Source organism: Girardinichthys multiradiatus, chromosome 2 (genome assembly GCF_021462225.1).
Source record: "Girardinichthys multiradiatus isolate DD_20200921_A chromosome 2, DD_fGirMul_XY1, whole genome shotgun sequence".
In the NCBI taxonomy this organism is placed as follows: Eukaryota; Metazoa; Chordata; class Actinopteri; order Cyprinodontiformes; family Goodeidae; genus Girardinichthys; species Girardinichthys multiradiatus.
In genome coordinates, this window is record NC_061795.1 from 14,919,564 (window position 1) to 14,946,424 (window position 26,861).

General features: G+C 38.1%; 1 protein-coding gene across 4 annotated transcripts in view; it reads left to right on the top strand.

Moving 5' to 3' along the window:
* The window catches only part of lingo1a (leucine rich repeat and Ig domain containing 1a), a 270,502-nt gene that overhangs the window by 233,582 nt on the left and 10,059 nt on the right, over positions 1–26,861 (top strand). The window contains exon 1 of one of the 4 annotated variants that reach the window (XM_047347201.1): positions 1,972–2,584. The exons of 2 other annotated variants lie outside the window; for them this stretch is intronic. The gene's annotated coding sequence lies outside the window, so the exon portion shown is untranslated. Of the gene's footprint in view, positions 1–1,971; positions 2,585–18,853; positions 18,876–26,861 lie in introns of those variants that run through there. One more of the 4 variants, XM_047347218.1, reaches the window with a different exon arrangement.

Sequence of the window (26,861 nt, forward strand, 5' to 3'; positions counted from 1 at the left end):
TTCATTGATTACAGATTCTTTGAAATGCTGTTTGTATTGTTGAACATTAAAAAATAGGGAGTTTTAATTTTTCTGAAAAATACAAACGTTTTAGATACACTTTCTCACTTAATGGGTCTCTTTATTTTCATGTCTATTTAAATTTTCGATTCTCACCAAAGGCAACAAAACTACATGAAATTATATAGTTAACAAAAAGTGTGAAATACCTCTAAACATTTGTATAATTTAGATTCTTCGAAATAGCCACCATTTGCTTTGATTACTGCTTTAATCTCTTGGCATTCTCTCCATGACCTTCATGAGGTGGTCACCTGAAATGGTTTTTAAAAGAACTTCCCAGAGGTTCAATGAGAGATGGCCAAAGGTTAATATTTCAGTCATCACAGGAAAGAGTGTCTGCTTTAAGGAATATAAAATATAAAACATATTTAAAGTTCTTTTACAATTTTTTGTTAGCTACATAATTCTATATGTGTTCATTCACTGTTTTGATGCCTTCAGTGATAATCTTTGTACAATGTAAACAGTCATGAAAATAAAAAATAAAAAAAACATTCAATGAGAAAGGCGTTCTAAAACCTGTGACCGGTAGTGTAATGCTTGGTTTTCATGAAAACCCAAATCTTAATTAGCTAAAGTCGGTATCTGCAGGACAGAGCTTTACTAAAATCAGACATCAGAAATTGGCTACAAAACAATAATCAGTGCATCTCTAATCATATTTATTCATATAAATTGTTTTGCTCATTTTGTCATGCTATTCATTCACAGAATCATACTTAATGTTCATTGTCTGGATGAAGAGCAGAACTACTACTACTACTTCTACTCTATCAGCGGTAGCAGCCCTATGATTCAGAATTTGAAACTGGCACAGTTGGTAGCACTGTTGCCTTGCAGTAAGAAGGTCCAGGGTTCGATTCCCAGCCTGGGGTCTTTCTGCATGGAGTTTGCATGTTCTCCCCGTGCATGCGTGGGTTCTCACTGGGTACTCTGGCTTCCTCCCACAGTCCAAAGACATGCCTGTTAGGTTAATTGGTAACTCTAAATTGCCCTTAGGTGTATGAATGAGTGTGAGCATGGTTGTTTGTGTGTTGCCCTGCGATGGACTGGCGACCTGTCCAGGGTGTACCCCGTCTCTCGCCCATAGACTGCTGGAGATAGGCACCAGCTTCCCTGTAACCCACTATGGAATAAGCGGTAGAAAATTACTGACTATTAAGCAGCATCTTGTGTTAACAGACTGGTACAATGAATCCATTATTTTTCTCTGTTCTTACATGTTTTAATAGATAAGCACCCTGGGCAGTGATAACAAAGGAAACTCCGAAACTCCGTCATTCATTTCCCACACGATAATGTTAAAATCTATTTAAATTCACATCCTGCGCATTTAGAGCCATCCGGTGACATTGAATGTCCCCTATTATGACACTTGTAGAGCAATAAAGTGCTCGCCTCTCCCTTCAGAGCACATTACAGAAGGGTGAAAGCAATAGGAGTTTAACTGTGTGCAATATTTACTCTCTTTGCCTAAACACCCCTCTGCAATCTTTGGCCCGACGGTGCCTGAGACCCCATTTTTTAAACTAGCAGGGGCATAGATAAAGGATCAGATATGTTAGACAACTCTCTGCAGGGCCCGCCTCTTAGAAAGGGGATATGGTCGGTGTATCCGAAGCCCACAGCGCCATCAGGCCCTCAAACCAGGTACTACGAATGTCTCAAAGACTCATCTATCACTCTAATATAGACTCAGTTAGAAATTTGATTTTAATACCGTGCTTAAACCTGCTTATCAGAATTTTACAAAGATAAAACGTTCTGTTTTGTTGCTCTACACGTTTTTGCTTAAAACTGTAGGAATCAGCTTGAACAAATCTGCGCAGCTTGACAAATAAATCAACGCACTGAAAAAAATATAGCAGCAAACCTTAGACTTCAACACACCCACACGATCCATCAGTTTAAACCACACACATACACTCACAGACGCACATGGAGGCACACACACTTTTAGTTGGATCCCGGGCAAGGAGTGCGTTCCGCTGATCATGTCCAACCCTCCTTTCCAACAAGACGGATTGCTTCTGCCTCTGACGACAGCCAGTCACACACACACTCACACACACAGCGCTGCTCAGAGCGGAGTGAATGGGGAGAGACCGCATCAAGGAGCCGTGCGCCCGCCTGCTTAGAGGAGCCGCGCGTAGGAGTCGATAACCGTCTCTTCCTGCCATCTGCATTTCTGCCTTTTTATTCCGAGCATCCTGTCGGACGAGTTTGGGTCGCTCAAGGGGGGAGTCCCATCACCATCGCCGCCACAACCAACACCGAGGGTGGATCGCCTTGTGTTTGGGGGGGATTTTTTCAACTGAAACATACATTAGAGCTCCGGACGCTGTGGAGAAATTTGCTGGAAAGGCGGTCTGAGCTTCTCTCAGTTTGTTTTATGAAAGCTGTCTTTTAAAGGCGGGGGATGGACTTGAGATAGTGCGTCTTAATTTGAGTGCTGGTGGCTGGGAGTTGCCGTCGCGAAGAGATGCGAAAGCATGCTTGGAAGCTGTGAGTGCTATCGCAGGTGAGTATCTGTAAAGAAAATAAAAATAAATGGTAGGATTTTAAAGTCACCTTATTTGTATTTATAATAGTGTTTCCGTTGGTGAGCGTTTGTGTGTTTGCGTTTCTGTCAATGCGGTCTAATGTGGCGCGCGGCCAAGACATAGGTATGGCAAGACATGGATATACATAATGCAGCCAAAAAAAAAAAAAAAAATATATATATATGTATATATATATATATATATATATATATATATATATGTATATATATATATATATATATATATATGTATGTATATATATGTATGTATATTAATATATATATATATGTGTGTGTATATAAAGGCTATACCTGCAATGGTCTACTGTGAACAGGACAGAGAAAAATAGAACAGCAGAAAGGACTTGAGCGTGCTTAGGCGCGTCCTCTGCAGGTGTAAACATTAATCCACACTGATTTCTATCCATTTATAGATGTATGATCAATACATATTTTACATTGTATGTGTGTTTCTCGTTCCACCGTACTGATAGTCTGTAAGGTGAAGGCTCAAAGCGTTCATCAAATTTAATTGTCCCGCGACGGAGACGGAGACTAGGTGTGAGCGTGAGAAACATAATGTAGACCCTGCCTGTTTGTGTGTGTGTGTGTGTGCGTATGTGTGAAATAGCTGGAGAGTTACAATTACAAAATCTTACCTTAATCTAGCCCTTCTTTGCCAGAGCTTTTGGCTCTGCTGAGTTACCATTCCTCTTTGTGTGCAAGTCGTGATCAATCCATGAATGCCATTTTATGCATCTGCAAAAGATGGCTATCTGTTAAATGGGCAGCTGAGAGAGAAAGAGAAATGCAAGAAGGATTCTGCACATATGCAGGGTTTTTCTTTTTGCCTCTTTTTTCAGAATTAACTTGGGACTCTTTGTTTTGAACAAGATGACAGTCAGCAGGGGTCTATATATAGCGTTGGCTGCGACAATATGGGACACAGGAAGAAAACTTGTGCGTTTATGGTGCACACACTCCGTCTGTCTGTTGTTTGTTATTCAAGGCAGCGTTGGCAGGACAAAGAATATACCAGTGGCTCCTGAATTTCTTATTTTTCAGTCTGCCTTTTCTGAGTGCATATTATGCGTTAAAGAAAAAAAAAGTGTACAATGCACACAAAACCCTGTGCAACTCCGTATTAAAGGGCTGTGTGAGGCTGTGCCTGCGGTTATTCATAAAGTGCTGTAGCTTTATATGTTATAAATAACTGGAGGGAGTGGACAGATAGAGGAGCAGCAGCAGCCTCTCTAGCTTTTTCAAAACCCACAATCTAATATAATAGATAGATGATACACTTTGAGGTGTCACATGGAGACAGGGGCAAGGGTGTGGCACACTCCTCTGTTTTTCCCCCAGTGATGCCCATAAAAGTGACTGTTTTGTGCTGTGTTTGCATTTACAGGACCGGTAGCGACTTTCAAGTGACCCCATCAAACTGATTGCTGTCTTTAATCTGCTTTTGGCGGGTTCATGTCACCTGGTTTTAAGATTTCCCCTGGATTTCTCCAATAACCGGGGACTCTGCCTTGGTTAATTGTGGATGCTTTGCAACAGCTGAGAGGCTACTGGAGTGTGTGATGTGATCGGCCCTCTGGGTTCCTTCATTAAATTAATGTGCAGCAGCTGACCTTGGCTATCTAGTGCCATCAATAGGATTCACCTTTTTGCCCTCCAGTAGGTGGTGGCATATTGCAAAGGCCCATCCTATCCTATAGCATTACCATGCTGTCGACATCCCGTATCGAATTACGGCCGGTTGATCAATGCTCACAATAACCCAAACCTCTACAGTGGCCAGCTTAATGGAGAGCATCAGATATCACAGAAAAACCATGACCCTCATAACGCTTTTCAGGGAGGTATGCTTAGATATTAGTGTATTAGTAATCCAATCATATACAGACAGGACGGAGAAGGAAAACAATGAGAGCAGCCTCAGAGTGCGCGCTGTATTAATAATTCATGGAAGAAATCAGCTTGAGCGTAGATTTGACAGCAGACTGGAGCAGGCGAGACAGAGTGGGTGGCAGCAATGTGGACGGTAACGTTAGAGCGCGGTGACTGATCACAGGCTCTCATTTTCTTGCTGCCAAACAAAATGACCAGCAGGGGTTAGTAACCAGTGGGCTAATGCCGGCTTATGACGTGTTCTCATGTCTCCGGGAGACGCTCTCATCTGGGGTGCAAAGCTGACACCTACTCCAGCGACAAGGTGTTTATTAGCTCCCAGTTGTGAGGCCACTCTACCTACATGATGTTAGGGTGACACAGAGCTGTGAGTTCTCACATGGGACACCAATTATATTGTTTTTAACATAAGTTAGATACCATTCCTCTTGATGCCAGTTTCTTGGTTCGGCAATGCCCAAGGCTGGATGGCATCTGCATGAAAGGCCTTGCAATCGGATCACAGTGGCTGTTTGATAGAAGGAAGAAGAAAGATGATTGCCCTTGTCCTTGGTGGATGTCAGTTTAATTATAGGAGGAAGAATGGTTGTGATTGTTATTTAAAAAAAGAGATCTGCAATTTTAGGTCTTTTTGCAGTTTCAGCAGTGCTTTTCCTTTTAGAGGCGCAAACAAGTCCCAGAAAGCATAGCAACAGCTATATTTATTTCTCTTATTTCTTCTTAACCTAATGTAACCTGAAATGGCCTGTTATTGTTTCTTGTCATCAAGCAAGTGGCTTAGTATGATACCCTGATTGGTAGTAATATATTTATATCATAAACACAGAAAATATAATTATATTTCAGATTTTGCAGAATTATTTTTTGCAAAAAAGTTATTCATTGAATTTGAAAATATGGTATTACTGTTATAGCATAATGGTAAAGCCAAGTGAGTGAACAAACATCCAGAACTTCCAGTTTAAAACTAAACAGAAGTCATATTTTTCTTGGGATTATCTGTTTATCTGTTTACTACGCCAAAACAAATTCCTTGTATATCCAAAAACGTACTTGGCAATAAAGCTTTTCTGATTCTGATTCTGATTATGATCAGAGAGAGAGAATAATAATAATAATAATAAAATAATACAATCTTCAAAACATGAAATACAGACCAGAATCAACAATAATTCTTCCAGATATGTTTCTCTTACTTGGTTATGGACCTAATGTAAACTTTGGCCTTCTCTGGGGAGGTAAAGTCTTGTGTATTTCCATCCTGAAGGATGCGTCGGGCTGGATAAAGCAGACCAAACAGGACCCCTTTGATGCCTTGAAGCTAGCGACAGTAGTCCATAAAGGCTGCACATGCTCGCGCAATCTCATCAGTATAATTGGAGAAACGGATACAGTCATACCGTTTACCTTGATCCGCTGAAGCTTCCTTGCCCACGACAGGACTCTAAAACAGTCAGGGTGGTAATGTAGCTTCGCTACAATGGCACAAGGTCGCTCACCTGCCTTAGGTTTGGAAGCCAGAATGCAATGAGCGCGATCCAGCAGTGTCTCCTCCGCTAGGTTGAAGGCTTCCTTTAGCAGCGAAGAGACGGCAGCTTTGGATGTCAACAATGGGTCATCTTCTGGAACACAACAATGTGGATGTTTTGACATCGGGACCGGGACTCCAAATCGTCACATTTATCCTCCAGATTTGCCACAGCTTCAGTTAGGTGGTCCACCTTTCTCTGGAGGCCAACGATGTAATCAGTACAGGTGGACAGGGATCACTCTACCTCAACTAGGTACTTTTAGCCCAGTGAAACTCTGCTGCACTGCAGAGAGGCTAGAGGATAACTCATTTTTGAAGGATAGCAGCTTGGATTTAATGGAGGGCAGACTTTCACCAAGAACAGCATGAATTTCCGTTTAAATTGTGACAGCAAAGTCCTCACGAGCTCTGACTTGAGAGCGCTAACATCTTTAATTGGGGCAGACTGGGCAACCGTTCCCATTACAGGACAGGAGGGTCCAGCATAGGTTGAGGGCACGGAAGCAGGCCTCAGGTGAGCCTGGATCGAATTTTCTCCCTTAACCGGCTTTGATGGCATTTTAGTGACTTAAACAACAAGAGTGCTATGTTAAAAAGAGGAAGAGTGCCCAATAATAAATAAATAAAAAGCCAGCTCTGCAGGAGTTCACCAAAACACTACTCGCACTACAGTGTCATTAGCCAGAAGTCCATGCCAAAAGATCCTAATCAAAACTGCAGTGCTGTGGTAGAAGGCAGCCCTGCTGGCGGTTTGCCCTTCACTCAGCCTTTGGTACAATCATAGTGGCTGTCAATGTATCATCAGAAATCAATTGTGTAATTAAAATTTAATTTCCCTTAATCCTTTAATGTCAAACACATTACCATAAGTCAGTGTTTCCTCTACGAATGTTGATTTCTTTGTGTTTACTTTTAACAACAGCAATTTGACATTTGATTGCTTTAATTAAATTCTACATGTTCGACAGAACATTCCTTTAAAAAATATTAGTATTAATAATCCCTTCCTCATTCTGTATGAGTCTGTATATATGTATTTATATCTATCTTTTTGTCAACATCTTTCTCGTCTACCAGCTTCTGTCCATCTTTCTGTCTGTTTCTTTCCATATTTCAAGCATTATTTGTTTCTTTCATCTCTACATTAATCTTTATCTATGTTTATCTCAATCTATCTTTATCTGTTATATATGTATTTACATACTTACTTACCAAGTTCAATGTTCTACAGCCAGGGGGAGTATCTCCTCTCTGACAGCCAAAACGGGTCAAAAGTGGTCAACCTGGTGGTTGTCGATTTTTGCTACTTGTACAGGGCTTGGCTATTTTGTGTACCGTAGTTGGGTATGAAGTAGGAGAGTTATGACTGCTACCCGCAGGAGAGTAAGTGCTTCTATCCCCACAAGTCTGGAGGTATTTAAAAAATGCAGATATTTTAGCTTGTTTGCAGGTGGTTGCGATATCTTTTCCGCAGCGGTCTGTTTCTACTGGCGGGAAGGTGTGTCTACCTTTGTGAGCACACGTGTTGCATGTGCTTGCGAGTCGGGGTGGAACCCCTACATGTTTCATATATCACCCTGGATCAACACACCTGAATCAAATGATTTGTTCATTTTCAGGGGTCTCCTCCAGACCCCTGATAATTTAATTGGTAAATTAGCCATTTAAATCAGCTGTGATGGAACAAGGACACATCTAAAACCCGCAGGACATAGATACTCAGACTGGAGTTGGACACCCCTGCTGTCAGTGATTCATACCAATTTAAACTGTGGTTGCAACATTTATACTAAACCACAAAAAAATGCTTGAGACAAAAAGAAGATGGACTTTTAGCTAGAGCTAAGACATAGTGTACCTACACGTGGTATGTGGTCGTTCAGTTTTAGATATGTACAGATCCAATACTTAAATGGTTAATTTGAATTTTTTTTAAGTGAGTCTCTGTAAAGTTATTATCATTAATTGTTACCTTAACTGTAGTGAAAATGTGATATTGCAGTTTTTGGAAAACATAAGAAATCGCCATGAAGGTGCAAGGCTAACAACTCGTCAGACGGACTCCCATTTTAACTCAAACTGTTTACATCTGTGTAACATAACTTTGTATTAGTGGAAATAAAAGTTCTATAAGCAAAGATGAAAATGTCATAAGGCAGTGAGTTTCTAGAAGAATGAAGAAACACATTGGTGAAATGTTATCAACTAGTATGACGGTGAATCGTGTTTAAGCTTATTTTAGGAAATCACAACAAATCAAACTTAAGATGTCTCACCCCATGGGATGCAATGCTCCACTTTCAAAAAACCTTAAGTTTGTCACTGTTTTCTCAGCTGAACCATGTCTGAGTTACTATGCAAAATAATGTTGAGCCTATGTGTGAATCTGTCTCCTGGACAATTTCCAAACAACTACAAGGCCTAAAAAAGCACAAGAACATGCCATCTTTGGTGCTGTTAGAGAGATGGCGACCAGTTGCAAAAGCGAGAAGCTTGCTCCACTTTTGGTTAATTTACAAGTTTACTCTCAGCAGACTGACAAGTCGTAAAAGATGAGGTGGAGTTATATAGTTTTTTATGTGCAGGGGGTAGTGGGAGGTGGATTAGTGTTGTCTGACTATCAGTCAGTCTTCTACCTGTCAAAGATAATAAGTGGCCGCAATTGTTTTGCATAAATCTCTAACCTAGGACAGCTTCAGCCATGCTTAGAATTTTCTTATTTTGAAGTTTAATGTCATTAATGAAATCCCACAGTGTGATTTGTAAATGAATGAAGGACAAAATATCTGCCTAAAACAAGTGTAAGTTCTGTTTTGGTTGAGTCAGTAAATGCATGCACCCTGGTAGACATAAAAACAAAGCTCATACAATGTAACAACAGCTGTCTTTTCATCAGTCAAGCCCCTCTGACATTTAGAGTCTTTGTGTGGGAAACATTGTGCTTTCTGCATTACATCTGGCAATAAGTTACAATGAGAAGAGGATTAGACAAAATATTATGTGAAGAAAACACACAGAACATATGAATTCAATCACTACAGCATCTCTGGAAAGTGTTGATTAGTAAAATAAGACAGAAACAGACTCTTCCTGTCAGCATTGCAGCAGCGACTTGCTTACACCCTTGGACATCAACTAATTCTTCTGCAGAGACATGTTTATCACTCCAGATATGCGGTGCTGAATGGCTATAGCTCAGTAAATGGAGTGGGCGTCCTTCAGCTGGAAGGCTGTTTCTTTGATCCACAAGTTACCGGGTTCACATGCCAAAGCGTCGTCTGTAGTCAAGATACTGAACTCCTTATTACCTCCCCAATGTTTTTTTCACTGAAATCATTTGCAAGTATTCATGTAGCTCCTGTTTTCAGCTGGATGGACTGGAAGGAACAATTTTACTTTAACCATTTGTAGATCTTCAGAGAGGGTACATCATTTAAAAAAGGTTATGGGACAAGCCAGTGGGACAGGGGTTGGCAAGATGTTTTTGTGCTGACAGAGGGTTTTCGCTACGTCCTGGACAAAAATGTTGTATTCACTACATGGGGACTAACAAGTGTGTATTCTGGCATTTCTGTTGCCAGGAAGACTCACTCATCCATCATTTAAACGACTGAGTTAATGTCACCCTGCTAATCTGCTAGGGGGGCTGCAAATCATATCGACTGAGGCAGCTGAAGACATTTGACTGGCAGCTTTGAAAGGGTGACTGGATCCGCAGCGCTTCAGTGGACGTCACCCAAGTTAGCTTTGCCAGGCTAAACATTCTGTACTTTCAGCCTTTTACAACTTGTAGCCATATGGTACACATACGGTACAGTATGTGGGCATTACTAAAGATGTTTTAGGTTACTTAGAGTGCCCTTTCTGTTTCGCTATGTTTAGACAAAGGCCAATATTGCTTCATTTGATTTTTTTTTTAGAAGAGACTATATAAATTCCTCTGCAGTAACAGAATTGTTGTGTGGCAAAAATCATAACACGCTAGATCTTTTCTGCTGAACTCATCATGTCAAACAGCTCTATTCAGTAGTGATGGTAAACACAATTGTGGGACAGGAGTAGCTCCACTTACACATCCCCACTCAAATGGAGCTTATGATATTTTCCACAAGTGGGAGCAAGAATTCAGTTTGAGTACCACCCTGCTGTTGTAATGGTGGTTAAAATAACTTACTGAGATTCAGAATTCACAAAGCTCAGTGTTTAGGTGCAGTGGAAGTTCTCTCAGCTTCCTTTCCTCTGTCTAGTAAGCTAACCAGGGACTCTACATAGTGGTGAAGCTGTATTTTATGGCACATCTGCTGCAGGTGAGTTTCAGTTACTAAAAGCATTAATAATTAATAAGTTCTTGGCTCATATATAAATTATATGGGCATGACAATACATTCAGCATGAGATGATGCATGATGTTGGGTTCATGAAAACGAGATGAGATTTTAGCAGTATTTTGGGGAAAACTAAGACTGACATTTTTTCTTTCAAAACGAGAGTAAAGTAGTGGATGTCAAACTTTTTATTCCACATACTGCAGCAGGTACTAACATTTTCCAAGTAACATCATACTGACAGACATTTTGAAATAGTAACACAGGACTTTGAATTTTGACCTTGTTGTGAAGAAGAAAAAATACAGCCCTTTTGGCTGAAGTATGTTGTTTGATTGTGCATACCGTTTTTAATCAGAACATCAGATAGGGAGTCCCCTAAAGTTGAAATTCTACATAAGAAAGATATGAGTTTCTCACTAATCCAAACCTTAAAAATAGTTTAAAACAGCAGTAGCTGTGGTTATTATCTGTTTATTTGTGCTACTGATTGCTTTTATCTTGTTAATTTTTTTCATAGAAATTAATAGTAAGAATGTTCATTAAGTAACTAAATACATAAAATGCTAGCAAATAGCTAATACTGCAAATAGTTGTGCACTTGTCCAATATCACAGCAATTTCTGAGTTAGATTGGACATGATTAGGCAGGAATTGGGCTCATTTGGATGTGTAGCCATGTTTTGAGTTTTTATAAGTTAGCCCAGAACTGACTATTCCATATGATGGTGTTATATGGTCCTAATGTGAAAAAGCTGTGAAAATATGCCCCTCTTGTCATTTCACAAATAGGATAAAAGTTTTAATACATCTCAAATTGTGATTAGAAAAAAAATGTTTATCCATAAATATCCACCTCCTGATTTATTAGTGCAAGTATTTAACATTGAATATGAGATGATCATGTGCAGTCATTAAAAAAAGTGAAAATAGCCACTGTGTTTAGCAGCAACAGGAAGCCACCGTGCAGATGCCAACATTAGCATTATTACCATTTATAACCATTTATAAAACAGACAACGCTTATAAGAAAAATATTGCTATCTTTTAGTTCTTGGTTAATCTAAATTGCAGCCCATCTTCTACATTAATTGTGTTAATTGATTTTGAGTAGAGGTCTGAACATGTTTGTGATTTAATGTTGTTGCTGTTGCTGTTTCATGGCCCTTCAAATGTTCTATTAAAAGGCACTAATCCAATTAGAATTTAGTAAGAACATGGACAACCCTTTTTAAAAGCTGCCAAAACAATAGAAGGGCTATCCACCATGACACTTGGATTAAAGTGTTCTCACATAATTCAAACATTTTAACATGCTTCAAGCCCATTATCCCTTCCATTTTAGTTAGATCAGAGAAGTTGCTTTTCATCAAGACAACATGATTCTTGCATTGAGGTAAAAAGGGGAGAAGCTTTTAGTTTCCTAAAAGCTATCTTTCTCCATTTTGTTAGTGCTCTCCCTTCATCCCTCTCTCTCCCCCTCCTTCTTGGTTTAACTTTCCTAAAATCTCACTCCTTCTGTCCGCCTGTCTAGCCTGTATTTTTCTTTTTCTTTCCTCCCCCAGCCTTTCTGTCACCCACTCACTGTCAACACACAGTAAGAGAGAGAGAGGGAGGAAGAGAGAGAAAGGAAAAACAGAACACTGTAACAAAGAACAGCTAATACTGTTGATGGAAGAGAACGAAAGTGCCAGGAGGAAACAAGAGGTCAGATTACAGGTTATCAACTGGACTGGGTGGCATAACGAGGTGTTCATTTGCTAGACTTCAAAAAGCTGCAATATTTCTATCAAAAGTTTGACATTAATTAGACCTATATTGAAATTTGTAGAAACATAGCCTTTTTACTCCCACATTAGTAATCATTTCATAGTCGATTTAATTGCTTAACAAAATTCAAAGTGCCTTATTATGTTAATACCATATGATGTGTCTTGCCAGATTTTTACTATGTATTAAACATTGACACTAATCAATGCATTCTTACTTCAACTAAAGAAAATAAAGAAGCACCACCAATTATTATCTTTTATGCATTCATTTATTCAAAATTAGAAATCACAATAAATGTATGGATAACTTTAGGGATGGCAAGTTTATTTGCATAGCATATCCCGGCAACAAGACAATGCAAAGTGCTTTAGATGATAAAACTAAGAAAAGAGTACAAAGTACATAGCATTGGCATAATAAAAGAAAATAAAGCCTGGTTCTGATTGTAGGGATGCAGAGTAGGCTTGAACCAGTGGTCTGGAAGGTTGATACAATGACAGCAAATGTTTAATGTATTTATTTAGGCCATCTAAGCCATTCAGTGATTTATAAAATAACAGACGTATTTTAAAGTATATACTCTGATATACAGGGAGTTAGTGTAAGGACTTAAACTTGGGTTATATGCTTGACTTTCTTAGTTTTAGTGAAGACGTGGAAAGTAGCTTTATGGATCAGCTGCAGCTGTTTGAATGACTTTTTAGGCAGATCTGTGAAGACACCATTGCAGTTATCAAGTTGACTAAAGATAAATGCATGGATGAGGATTTCAAGATCCTGCTGGGATGTTAGTCCTTTAATCCTGGAAATGTTCTTCAAGTAATAGAAGGCTGCCTCAGTGATTGTCTTTATGTGCCTCTGAGGCTCAAGTCTGAATTCACAACTATACCCAGATTTCAGGCCCAATCAGTGGTTTCTTGCTGGAGTAAATAGAGCTTTTTGTCCACTCTTGATCGCTCTTCCTTTGGTTCAAAAATATTTACTCCAGTTTTGTTTTTATTCAACTGAAGAAAATTATGGCTCATCAATAATTGATCTGTTTTATGCCTCTAGCTAACACTTGAATGGGTTCATAGTCACCTGGTGACATTTTAATGTAGATATGTGTGTAATATGTGTGATTATGGTAACTTATCCAGTTGTTTGTTATAATCTAAGCAAGGAAAGCATGTAGATATTGAATAGGAGGGGCCCCAAGATGGAATCTTGGGGAACCCCACATGTGATTTTTGTCATCACTGCTGTAAAGGTACCTACTGATACAAAAAAGTCCCTGTGCTTCAAGTAAGACTCAAACCATTCAGGTGCTGTACCTGAAGGACTGTCCCAGTTCTCCAGTCACTCCAGTAATATACCATAGTGTTGAATGCTGGTCTGAGGTCCAATGACACCACCATTGTGGCTCTTCCACAGTCTGCATTTATGTGGATGTCACTAAACACAGCGACACGGGATGTCTTAGTACTGCGATTATAACTGTAATAAGCAATATGTTAGATTTAGAAGATGCACTAATCAGACTTTTCCAGGCTGATACCAATTCAGGTTTTTCTTTTCTTTGGTTTGATCTGCCGATTCCAATTTAGACAAATATGTGTTTCAAAGAATTTTAACACATAAAAAGAAATGTGCAGTAGGGCCTTTGACAGAGGTAGTCGTTTTGAATCTGATAGAAAATGGATTCATAAGGAAATTCCAATTTTTGCACCGAATTCCCCTATTTCTATTAAACTGAAATAATAAATAAATCAAAGTACAACTTGTTGTGTTGATAGACTGAAAATGGTGGGAGTTCTGAGTTTTGATGCATTTAATGAATTGGGGAAAAAACAAAAAAAAACTTTTTTATTTTTAGCTGATTATGAATCAAAGCTGACCAAGGGAGACTAGGCAATTCTGATATCTAGCCAACTGATTTGCATTTTAGTATATTTTTTTGTATATATGACATGAATCACTGTATTTTTAAGAATCTCCTATTAGGGCATGTCCACTGGCTTGACTATGGAGAAGGGTAATATGGTCAATCCCAGTGTTATTTGGGGAAAGAAAAACTCCAGTCAAAGAAAAAAATGATTACCGGGTCTAAAGTCTTATTTTTCTGGTTTGCATATTTTGGGCTATCATGTTGAAATGGTATAAGCTGATATCTGGTGTTAGTTGTGTACAGACATATTTACCCACAGCGATACTCTGTCACGTCTTCTAAATATGAGAGGACTGGTGAGGGCAGTTTATCTGGCAAGTGATGAAGGATGTGGGTGACTCTGAGGGTGAGGTTGATGAAAGAGCTGGGCAGCCATCAAAGATGAGAAAAATGAAATGGCATTTGACCTTGTAGAGTGCTGACATGTGACGCTCCGCCACTGAACTGCAAAGCAGTTTGTGAACCTTTGGGAATTGGGAGGGCTAAGAGATCGTGTCTGTGGAAGGCCAGTGAGGGGTGAGAGGATGGGTCAGGTAATTTAACCCTTTAGAACAGATTCAGCAGGGGACTGAAAAGTGTGGGGCTGGGCAAAAGTTCTAAAGGGGATAAATGAGTCAGTCAAGAAAAAAAACCAAAAAAAACTATTCCTTTCCGAACCAAAAATGTCCTACATGGGAACTCTCTTGCATTACTTCTTATTTATGACATTAGGGAAAGGTCTCTGAATTGGTGAAACTGTTTTTAAAGCCTGTAGGAAACACAAGAGTAATATCTCTCCATTTAACAAACCCTCCTCAATCAGGTCCTGAACTTGTGACAGAAACTCAAATGACAGATAAATAATTCATCTGTTTTGTATTTGCTTGTGCTTATTTCTGCCATTTTGGCAATGTGAGAAAGAATGTGATAAGAAAAATATGTAGTGTTTATTTCATTTTCCATGGATGGTCCATTAGCCTCAGACCAGGCTTAGTGGATGGATAATAACAACAGCATTTTGACACTGTGTGTCATCATCACTTTTCCTGATTTTCATGTGTGTAGAGAAAGAACAGTGCAGCAAGAAATGCACATTTAGTTGTGAATGAGTCTGCATTTATCTATTAATCAGTCTATAAGACTATAAGTTTCATATCTTATAGAGTAGCCTTAAAAACATTACATCATCAGATATATAAATTGGAAACTAAACAGGCAAATGAATGTAGTACCGCAACAGCATCCATGATAGGTATATGTTCGATTTTTAAATACGTGTGACAATTAACTCATTAAGTCACTAATTCAAATTGTGTTTCAGTGATCATAGGTAAGAGAGAGTTTGTTTGTTGATTCACTGTTCCTGCTACTTCATCCCAAGGCCAGCTCTAAAAATAGGAGTCCGTTAGATAATTTTCATCACACTCATTAGCATTTTCACGTTGTTGCTTCATACTGTATCTCCACGTTAGGCATGAATGATAACCAGATACAACAGCAAGGATGGAGTTGTAACATTTGTTTTGACGAGCATAATCTGCTTCAAGTTTCAACAAAAGAACAGTTCTTTTCTGAGAAATGGTAAAACAAAGTCACTGCACTGATTCAGGTGGCAGTCTTTTACATCACTGTGGTAGAATTTAGCCCACTCTTGTGTAAAGAATTGTTTTAATTCAGCCATATTGCCAGGTTTTCAAATATCTTAATTTAATTTAAGTCCGGGCTGACTAGGCCACTCCACTTTTTTAGGCATCCAGAGTTGGATGTACTTTGTTCTTTTGTGAAATGGGCCTTTGTGTTCTTTATGGCCCAGTTTCCTCCATTTCTGAATAATGGCTCCCACTGTGGTTCACTGGAATCACAAAGCCTAAAAAATGGCTTAGTTACCATTGTAGAGTAAATGTGAATGACTTTGTTTCTCATTTGTTCTTGAATTTCTTTAGATTTTGGAATGTTGTGTTGGATATATATTTGATATATTTAACCTACTTCTTGTTGTTTAGACTGGACGTATTTAAGAGATTTTTGATTCCACAGGTTTGACAGTAGTCAGACCTGGTTGTGGCTAGTGAAATTGAGTACAAATATGGTTAACCACAGTTAATATATAATTTAACAAGGGAAAGCTGTTTAAATGTTCACATAGGGCCAGGCTGGATAACTGTTTGTCTCTGAAAAATGAAAATTCATTTCATTTGAAAATTATTTCAAATGAAATCATCATTTGAAATCTTGGTGACCATAATCAGCTTGATCAGCCCTGATTAGCTTGACCAACCAGTCAGAAACTCAAATCCCCAATCTTTTTCCAATCTGTGAACCCATCAGACTAACTAGATTGTGGTGACAACTCCCTTCAGTGTGGATGCAGTTACAGAGTAAAAGAGACTAAAAGTAAGCTATTTTCAGTATCAGTGATGTGTTACAAACAAGGGCAGATGAAGCACAGAAACTTACGAAGCAACCTCAATGGAAACTGCATTATGACATCTTGAGAAATAAAGGCTTTAGGGAGAGAGAGGTGCTGTTAGCATAGCAATAATGACATTGTAAGGTTGAGAGCAAAGTGCAATTAGTGTCTGGCTGCATCATTTCTGTGTTGATTAGGCCATATGATGTGGATCGTCATCCTGCTGAAAGACCCGATGATGAGACATTTTTAGTTTTCCGGAAAAGAAATAAAAGTATTTTTTGTGTTCCAGTTATACTATAGATGTATCTACTATAACTGAATGATTCAAAAGAGAGAAGCTGTGAAAATTATTCATCATATCCTGAAATTGCAGTACAGTGTTAGGTTGTTTATGTAGTGAAAATTAGCTTTTTTATCTTTTTGAGTGGTCATTAGCTAAGTCTGCTAAGAATTGTTTCTTTCAGAGTGCTCTAAGCAAAATTACAATTACTTGTAAAACTTTATAAAACCACAATGATTCCTTAAAGCCACCTGGTATTTCTATAAAGTACAATTCAATTATTCACCTAGCATGTGACATTTTTTCATTGTCTTTCAAAAAGCATGTTGTCTGTCCTTTAGCACCACTCTGAACATTTGAGCTAGACAGCTGAAAATCTCTTCTTCTTACTATATTCATGACCCCCACTTCTATAGCAGGCAATCAAACAGAGGAAATGGAGGGACAGCTTAGACAAGTAATTTTGCCTTTAATTGCTTGGATCTCCCTTGAGTTCTGTTGCTTAAGCACTCCAAAACTGTTGTTGTTTTCCCATGCATAATCTTTGATTACATGAAGGTCAGCATTTTTCCTAAAGCTTCTTATGAGATAATTTGGAGCAGGTGGATTGCTGAGATAGCGAGACATTGCTTCCCTGCCAGAGCTGTAGTAGTGAAACGCCTCCTTTCCCCGTCCACTCAACGTACTTCACTTCTAGAGTCTTCCAAGACAATCTTGCCCATTGTATAAATGAGAGCTTTTTGTGTTATGATTTGGGGTTGTTTGGTTTTTGGTTGCGGGTTTTTTCTCTTATGTTTCTCACAGTTAAGGTTTTGAATCATGCTTCTGTTTATTATTTTCCTAGTCATGCTTTAGTTTTTGTCTTCTAGTTCATGTTTTGTCAAGTTAGCTTTTTTGGATCTGGTTATGCTTTAGTTTCATGGTTTAGTAGTTGTGTTTGAGTTTGTATTCAAGAATCTCTTTTGCTTGAGCCACATGTTGTTCTCTCCTGTCTGTCAATTAACTTTATTCGGTTCATCTGCACCATTCAGTCTCCTCGTTTCACCTGGTTCTTGCTCCATATATACAGGGGTTGGACAATGAAACTGAAACACCTGGTTTTAGACCACAATAATTTATGAGTATGGTGTAGGGCCTCCTTTTGTGACCAATACAGCGTCAATTCGTCTTGGGAATGTCATATACAAGTCCTGCACAGTGGTCAGAGGGATTTTAAGCCATACTTCTTGCAGGATAGTGGCCAGGTCACTACGTGATACTGGTGGAGGAAAACATTTCCTGACTTGCTCCTCCAAAACACCCCAAAGTGGCTAAATAATATTTAAATCTGGTGACTGTGCAGGCCATGGGAGATTCAACTTCACTTTCATGTTCATTAAACCAATCTTTCACCAGTCTTGCTGTGTGTATTGGTGCATTGTCATCCTGATACACGGCACTGCCTTCAGGATACAATGTTTGAACCATTGGACGCACATGGTCCTCAAGAATGGTTCGGTAGTCCTTGGCAACCCATCTAGCACAGGTATTGGGCCAAGGGAATGCCATGATATGGCAGCCCAAACCATCACTGATCCACCCCCATGCTTCACTCTGGGCATGCAACAGTCTGGGTGGTACGCTTCTTTGGGGCTTCTCCACACCGTAACTCTCCCAGATGTGGGGAAAACAGTAAAGGTAGACTCATCAGAGAACAATACATGTTTCACAGTGTCCACAGCCCAAGATTTGCGCTCCTTACACCATTGAAACCGACATTTGACATTGGCATAAGTGACCAAAGGTTTGGCTATAGCAGCCCCGCTGTGTATATTGACCATGTGGAGCTCCCGATGGACAGTTCTGGTGGAAACAGGAGAGTTGAGGTGCACATTTAATTCTGCCGTGATTTGGACAGCCGTGGCTTTATGTTTTTTGGATACAATCCGGGTTAGCACCCAGACATCCCTTTCAGACAGCTTCCTCTTGCGTCCACAGTTAATCCTGTTGGATGTGGTTCGTCCTCCTTGGTGGTATGCTGACATTACCCTTGATACCGTGGCTCTTGATACATCACAAAGACTTGCTGTCTTGGTCACAGATGCGCCAGCAAGACGTGCACCAACAATTTGTCTTCTTTTGAACTCTGGTATGTCACCCATAATGTTGTGTGCATTTCAATATTTTGAGCAAAACTGTGCTCTTACCCTGCTAATTGAACCTTCACACTGCTCTTACTGGTGCAATGTGCAATCAATGAAGACTGGCTACCAGGCTGGTCCAATTTAGCCATGAAACCTCCCACACTAAAATGACAGGTGTTTCATTGTCCAACCCCTGTACACCTCTGTTCTGTTCATTCCTCGTGGAAACATTTTGGATCACCACCTCTGCTCATGTCTTGTCCCTTTGATCGTGCCAAGCCTGTCTTGCCTGCCCGTCTGTTTTTGCCATCACGTTCTGTAGTAAGTTTTGTTAATTAAATAATTTCACTTACCGTCATGCTGCCTGCTCGTCTGCATTCCGGGGTCCTCCGCTACACAAACCGTGACATTTTGTTGGTTTTCCTCTCTTTTGTTTCTACTTTGACCTCATGTCCTAGGCTGTGTCTACATGTCATTATGTGGGGGTTTATCTCGCTAATTTAGGCTTCATCTTTCTGGGCAATCTCTCAATGGACATGGATTAAATGCTTCTATCTCTACACTAGATTAACAGTGGGATCAGCCAGTCATACTAAACACTCTGGAGATTGTGGAGGTGTAAAAATTAAAAGAAAAGTTCTCGATCTTGACATGTATTTATAAGACTCACAGGGTTTATTAATACAATATGCTGCATCACAGATTTACCAAAAATTGTATGTTTAATTGCACAGTCGCACAATCAACCTACATCTCGAAACTTGCTAGCATGTTAATGCTGGTCTTTTTTTGCATCACTATGTCTCAAGCCTTTTTCATTAGTGGCCAATCCTATTAATGGCCAAGCAAACTCTAGTCTCTGGTTGTGTACTGTGCCTAGTTGACTCAACAGGTTTCGTGTTCTTTGCATAAACAATCAGCTGATTTGTTTAAGTGGGAACAAGGATCCCGAGTCTTGAGCTTTATGAATTTCAAATGTTCTGGGTCCACTCTCATTAGCTCTAAAAGCCAACAGATGAAAGTCTGGGTCAGCACTCACTGACACAAGAGCCAATAGCCCTGCCCATAGGAAAAGAGAGTGACTCCGTGATAACCCTCAGGACAGCTGTAGATTTGACCTTTTCTAACACTGTGTAAAATAAAAATAAAAATATTAAGGTCAATTATCTTATGTAGCTGTACATGTGGATATTGAAGCTTTGCTTTTGTATAAAGCACTTATGAAAGTTGTGTATTCCATTTGAGCCCAACAGATCAGGCAAATTCTTAGTCGAATGACATAACTTTGAACATGACTAGAGATTAAGAAATGATATAAATTATTTAATTAATTTTATACATGCAATGATCATAAATTTGTGACCAATCTGTTTTTTCCAAAGCTTTGACCTGACAATTCTGGATTTAGCTTCTTTAATTTTTCCTAAAAAATACTTAAACTAAAGGCCTGTACATTCTTACTACAACATTTTTCTTTTGCTGAAGGTGTTAAGAACAAAAAAGAAAACAAAGCCTTTTTTTTCAAGCAAGGATATTTTATACCTTATGAAAACTCAAGTGCAAAACTCATGGGAAGTCCTTATGAGTCCTTCCAAATGCAGCATTTATTAGCATAGTAACCACACCACATCAAATTTCTGACCTGTTGGACACTATTCAATAAAGAAATTCTGCCCTGAATATGTGTCCTAAACAAACTACAAGAATTTCCAAATAATATCTGCAAGAACAATATAATGTTATTTTTGCTCTTGTAGGTTAGGCGATACAGAGAACACGTTTCTCTTCTTGAGGAGTATGTATAGGCCTTAGTATTGTTCGAAATGTTTATTTCTACCCATCCTCCCATTAGTGATTATTAATTATTTATATTAGAAGCAGAGGTATTGTTACACTGTGAGTGAGAGAGCTGAAGATGTACCACAGGGTTTTACTAATAGTTTAAAGCAAAAAGAAAATGATTACAGAATTCACTCTGTAAACTGACTTTAAAAAGAAATGACAAAAAAATCCAAATGTGTGAAATGGCAAATGAACCTCAAACATACCTCAATATACAGTTTCCTTAGAATTAGTGGTTCTACTGATTTCACCTTTTTAAGACCTCAATGATACCGCAGACAGCTAACTTTGAGTTTTCTTCTCTCAGTAACATCTTCCACACGGAAAAGGGTTGAATGCAACTTAGGCAGAGTGTGTTTACTGATTGGATTTAATTTTTTTCCTACGATTGTTGCTATCGTTTTGTTTTTTACCTACGATTACGAGAAACAATGAGAAACAATGAGAAAGACTGACAAGTGGAGAACAAAAGGCTTTAAGATCCTTTTAAATTAAGTAGTTATTTTATGTGTAGTTCTCAGGTTCAACCCCTGAGTTTAGAAGCTTGAAAAACTCACAGGGATTAGTGGCCAAACAAAAGACATTCCTTTAAGTTAAAGTTAAAAATCTGACAAAGTCTAAAGAAATTACATCTAACAACCTTCTGAAATCCTGAAAAAAAATCTTCCTAAGATATTTTTTTATTTATCATTACTCTTGATTACCAATATTAAAAAATTAGTGTAGCAGTTAATTTTTAGCTAGAACTCGCATATTTAAATATATTTATTCTAAGATGAATATCCATCAGACTGATTATAGATAGTATTCTCTCTCTTGTTTTGAAGTTTAAATAAATCTCTGTTCTAAAAAGACACTGAGCAAACTGTGAAATAGTTCCAATGCATCTTTTTCATTTCACCTTAATCGTGTAAGTAAATTGAAACCTTTTATGCTTACCATAAATAAACACTTGCAATAATAAAAGTTGCAAGCTACCCCTGCATTGTCAGATCTCCCTTGGCCTCTGTGTTTTGTCCCTAATCTATTTTTCACTATGGTATGTTAACAGCAGTATCCTCCGGTCACTGATCCCAGTACACTGGTATGGTATTTTCTGCATCAGGGTTGACTCTTTATCAACTAATTACAGCTCATTTCCCTCTAAAAAGGCCTTGCTGTGAGCCTGAGCCTCAGCTAAGCAAAGTGGACATTTTTTCCGACACACTGGGAGGAAAGCCTTTAAATGCCACTCACAATTAAAGGCAGTATGGCCCTGAGCCTTTTCACACTGTGCCCATCACACGTCCAAGCATCCAATAAGATATAGCTTTAATTATTCATTATAAATCTGGGGAAAGAGAGAAAGATCTGTGTACTCCCAATTCATGCATTCACTGGAAATTTTATGTTGAGAACTTTTATTTACATAAGTGATTGTCTTAAAGTAAATGTAAATATACATTTTGGTATACATTTTATTAATTTGTATAACAGTTATTAATAAAGTATTATTCTAAGTGAAAAACAGTTATATGTTGTGATGGTTTTGCAAGATTTGTCAAGGAATTTTATTTTGAAATTCTGCATGTCTTTCAGCATGTCATTATTTAATTGGTGTACATTTGGCAGGTTCTGTCACCATCTAGAGATGTTTGGGTTTTGATTTTCTTTTGTGTGTGTTTTGGTCATTTTCCTGTTATTTATATTGGTCCCTCTTCAGTTCATTTCCCTTTTCATTTTTCATTATTAGGTGTTTTTCCTATTAGTTAATTATTTTTTTGTGTTGCTTCATCTAGTGTAATTTGTACTTTTAGGTCATTTTTCTGTTGTTCTCTGTTTGATGTTTTCTTTGGGATGTCTTGTCTTGTTTGATATTGTTTCCATGCACCAGGTTTTGTTCACCTCATGCCTGCCTATAAGCTTTTGTATTTTTCGTTCATTAAACCATTTTACTCATGATGCTTACAAATCTAAGGAATGTGCACTTTTGCAATACATAAATCAAGAGTGGTTGTTCACCACTCATCACACCCATGGTTAGTTACCAGATAAGTGTAAGTACCTATTAAAATGATTTACCTTTGAATCTACTTGGTCTTCGCTTAAACTCCTAAAAGACCAAACACAGGGAAAAAAAAAATTCTTTTTTTTTTATTTATATTTGACGGTCATAACGTTGGTACTTATGTTTTATATTATACTAGGTTTTAGAACCTGGCCAATTCTTCACCCCATAGGCGGTTACTAAAGTCGAGATGAACAATTGCCTCAATAGAGAAAGATAAGAGCCTGCACGATGCAAAAATGTAGTTTATCATTTGTAACACCTCAACCTCAAGAGAGAATTGAAATTGCCTATTTAATTTAGGAAAATCAGAAAAAAAGGTACTTTTTTTTTGTACTTCCAATTCTACAATTTGCAATTTCTTTTTAGGACATTGAAAGTATTTTTTTTTTTTTTTTGTTTTCCGTCATGAGTGATCAATAATTATTCATATTAGTTGTCGAGGCAACGTCCCACCAGGTGTGAGAGAGAGAAGTTGTTGTAGAACAGGATTTGACATATACAACAAAAAGACAAATTGATTTGATATTTTAAACATCTTTTGCTAGTAATTAGCACAGTTAGCACTGCTAACTGTAAACAAGCTGTCTCTGTGTGTACAACCTAGAGTATGCCTTTGCTAATATTAACTCAAATATTCCCAAAAGGCTTCTAACATCTCTAAATCCTGCATATTCATAGGCTGAAAGCTCAAAAAACATGAAACTTTGGCCTAAAACGTCCAGTATTCCTGGTATTTCCTGATGTCGCCTCTGGGTCAATTCACTGACATGCGAAGGTAGATGGTATATTTTTGTACCTGAAAGGTTTGGGACAAAATAACCAAAACTGCAAAAAAAAAGTTTACCATCCACCAAAATCTAGCTGTCTGTTTTAGCAGTCTGAACGAACAGCCAACATGCCTGAGTAGAAAATAGTTTTTTTCTTTTAAATAGCTTCTTATATCTTTTTTGGACAACAAACTAGTAAAATAAAGAGGAATCGTTGAGTTCTACTTCCTCACTTAATGCCTGGTTCACACAGGAGGATTTTCAAATTGTTCGGTTAATTTTCAAAACCTGAGAGACTCCACACGTAACAATAAAAATGTATAAATATAACAGTTCCTACTGTGTGTGGTGTCCAGTCACATAGCAAACACAACACACCACACATAAACAGATTTCACTCACAAACATTAAGATGTCAGACGGGAAATCTCGCAAAACCTCCCAAAATCAGTTGTGAGTGCAGAGCAATTCCCTTCCGTGTTTCTGTCACCTCGCCTTCTGATTAGCTACATGTCACGTTCAACAGCCTGTGTGCTCGTTTGTATAAAAATCCTGCTGTGTGAACCAGACATAAGAGAGGTGTGCTTTGCGTGACCTAGGTGTGCTTTGTTATATCAGAAAAAAACTAGCACATCATTATGTGTGGAACATTCTGTGGTAAAATCAGAGCATATGTCAAATCTACCTGTATAAAACTATAATTTATTTGTTAGAATTGTTTTCTTTGTTATAATTTGATCCTCTATAAGCTTCATGTTATTTTAACACCAAATTTGGTGTCACTGATTTGTCAATATCATATAATCACCCCGCGACCCGGTCCCGGATGAAGCGGAAGACGACAAGTAGGAATATGATATAATCACCCTAAGGATCCTTTTGGTAGCATATCCCCACAATTATAAAGATCTTCTGCATTAAACTTGTTTCCTCTGTTTTACTGATAATGTGTCATTTGGGTGACAATTAAGGCTTTGTATCCTTTTGCTGCCATTTATATACTCAGCAAAACAACGTTTGTGATCTGAAAATGTTATTAGCCAACATGACCAGAGATGCTGACTAAAAATAAAGAAAGATTTTTTGGCAATCTTTTGATCTACACAAAGCCCACACAACCAAAACACTCAAGCCCTTTGACCATCAGCAGTTATTGTTTCCTGCATTTATTGGCGAAGATTTGTTGCAGCTTTTTGTTCATGGCTTTTGGAACTCTGAGCACTGGCATTTCCTGCGGCGTTCTGTGCAAAGTCCATGTTTAACTACCTCAGCCCTGTGAGGCTCAGTCAGCTGCTTGTCCCCAATCCTGAAGATCAGAGCTCATAGTGGGGGTGCAAGACATCATAGTACATACCAAGCAGACATTTTACGCACGTGTGTGTGTATGTGTGTCAGTGACTGGCCTGTAATGCATCTTTCTATTAGCCTCTGTGTGAAAAGGAACACCTCACTACAGGGAACCTCATGCACAAGCATTGCATCTGTTAAATCACATGTCAACACTTTCAGTCAGTACAAGATTGCAATGTTTGTTTGTTTTTTTCCTTGGCTTCTTCTAATACAATTTTGAACATATATGAACATTACAAATTCTAGTTTAGTTTTAGAAATTTGCTTCAACAGCTAGTAACTTCTCTGTGTACATTCTATAAAATTATGATCCTACAACATTTTAGTTTCCAGATTTGTTAGGTCATTAATCTAAATTTGTTGAAGGCTTAATTATTAAATTAAATGATGTGCCTAAATTAAGCTGAACAGAGCTACATCTTTAGTGCTGCAGCTTCAGAACATTTATAGACACACAAAACCTGTAAAGGTATTCCTACTTTTTGGTTATATTCTCCCTTACTGTAACCTATTAGTTACATATTTTTAATTATAATTTAGAATTGTTTTAAAAACAATAATACAATGATTATATTGTTATGAAGTAGACAATACGCACCACATTTATTCAGTGACTCTATTATTCAAAATAATCTTGTCAAATAATTAAGATGGATAACACAGAAAATTTTTTAAAGTGAAATATTACTTCTAATTCAATACAGCATTGAGAAGGAAATGTTCTTACTTAAGGGGCTGTTTGACTTGCTGAGACAAATTTAAGTAGAAGACTAATGATTAACATCATGCATAATATTTCTTCCTAACCTTCATGCCTTAGGTTATCATTATTTATTTAAAGATAGCATGTGTGAGAGAGAGAAAGTAGTCAGTCTAAAACAGTCATTCACTAATTTAGTACAAAACTTAGCGTTAACATTTGTTTCAAATATAAGCAATTAATAAGTTTACATGTTCACCTCAGTCTCTGTGTATAAGGCTGCCAACATTTTGAAATCCAGCATTTTCTGTTGGAAAATGAGCACAACATAACAAAACATAACAGCTTTCTGTAATACGTTTACGTCTATTTATGGTCTATTTGCTGAAGTCATGCCCTGGTCAGTTTACTTCTTAGGCAATTTGACATAATTTTATAAAGGGAATTTAATATCATGTCACAGATGACTTCTCTTTGTATCTAAAAAGGTGGATCCTAAATGCCTAAGAATGCAAAATTCTGAAATGGTAGAAATGAGAGAAAAACACATACTTTCTTTTTTTAAAATAGCTTCTGACAGTTTTTGCAGTTTCCTTTACCAAATTTATAAACACCTCACTGATACAGTACAGGTCCTTCTCAAAATATTAGCATATTGTGATAAAGTTCATTATTTTCAATAATGTAATGATGAAAATTTAACATTCATATATTTTAGATTCATTGCACACTAACTGAAATATTTCAGGTATTTTATTGTCTTAATACGGATGATTGTGGCATACAGCTCATGAAAACCCAAAATTCCTATCTCACAAAATTAGCATATTTCATCCGACCAATAAAAGAAAAGTGTTTTTAATACAAAAAACGTCAACCTTCAAATAATCATGTACAGTTATGCACTCAATACTTGGTCGGGAATCCTTTGGCAGAAATGACTGCTTCAATGCGGCGTGGCATGGAGGCAATCAGCCTGTGGCACTGCTGAGGTCTTATGGAGGCCCAGGATGCTTCGATAGTGGCCTTTAGCTCATCCAGAGTGTTGGGTCTTGAGTCTCTCAACGTTCTCTTCACAATATCTCACAGATTCTCTATGGGGTTCAGGTCAGGAGAGTTGGCAGGCCAATTGAGCACAGTGATACCATGGTCAGTAAACCATTTACCAGTGGTTTTGGCACTGTGAGCAGGTGCCTGGTCGTGCTGAAAAATGAAATCTTCATCTCCATAAAGCTTTTCAGCAGATGGAAGCATGAAGTGCTCCAAAATCTCCTGATAGCTA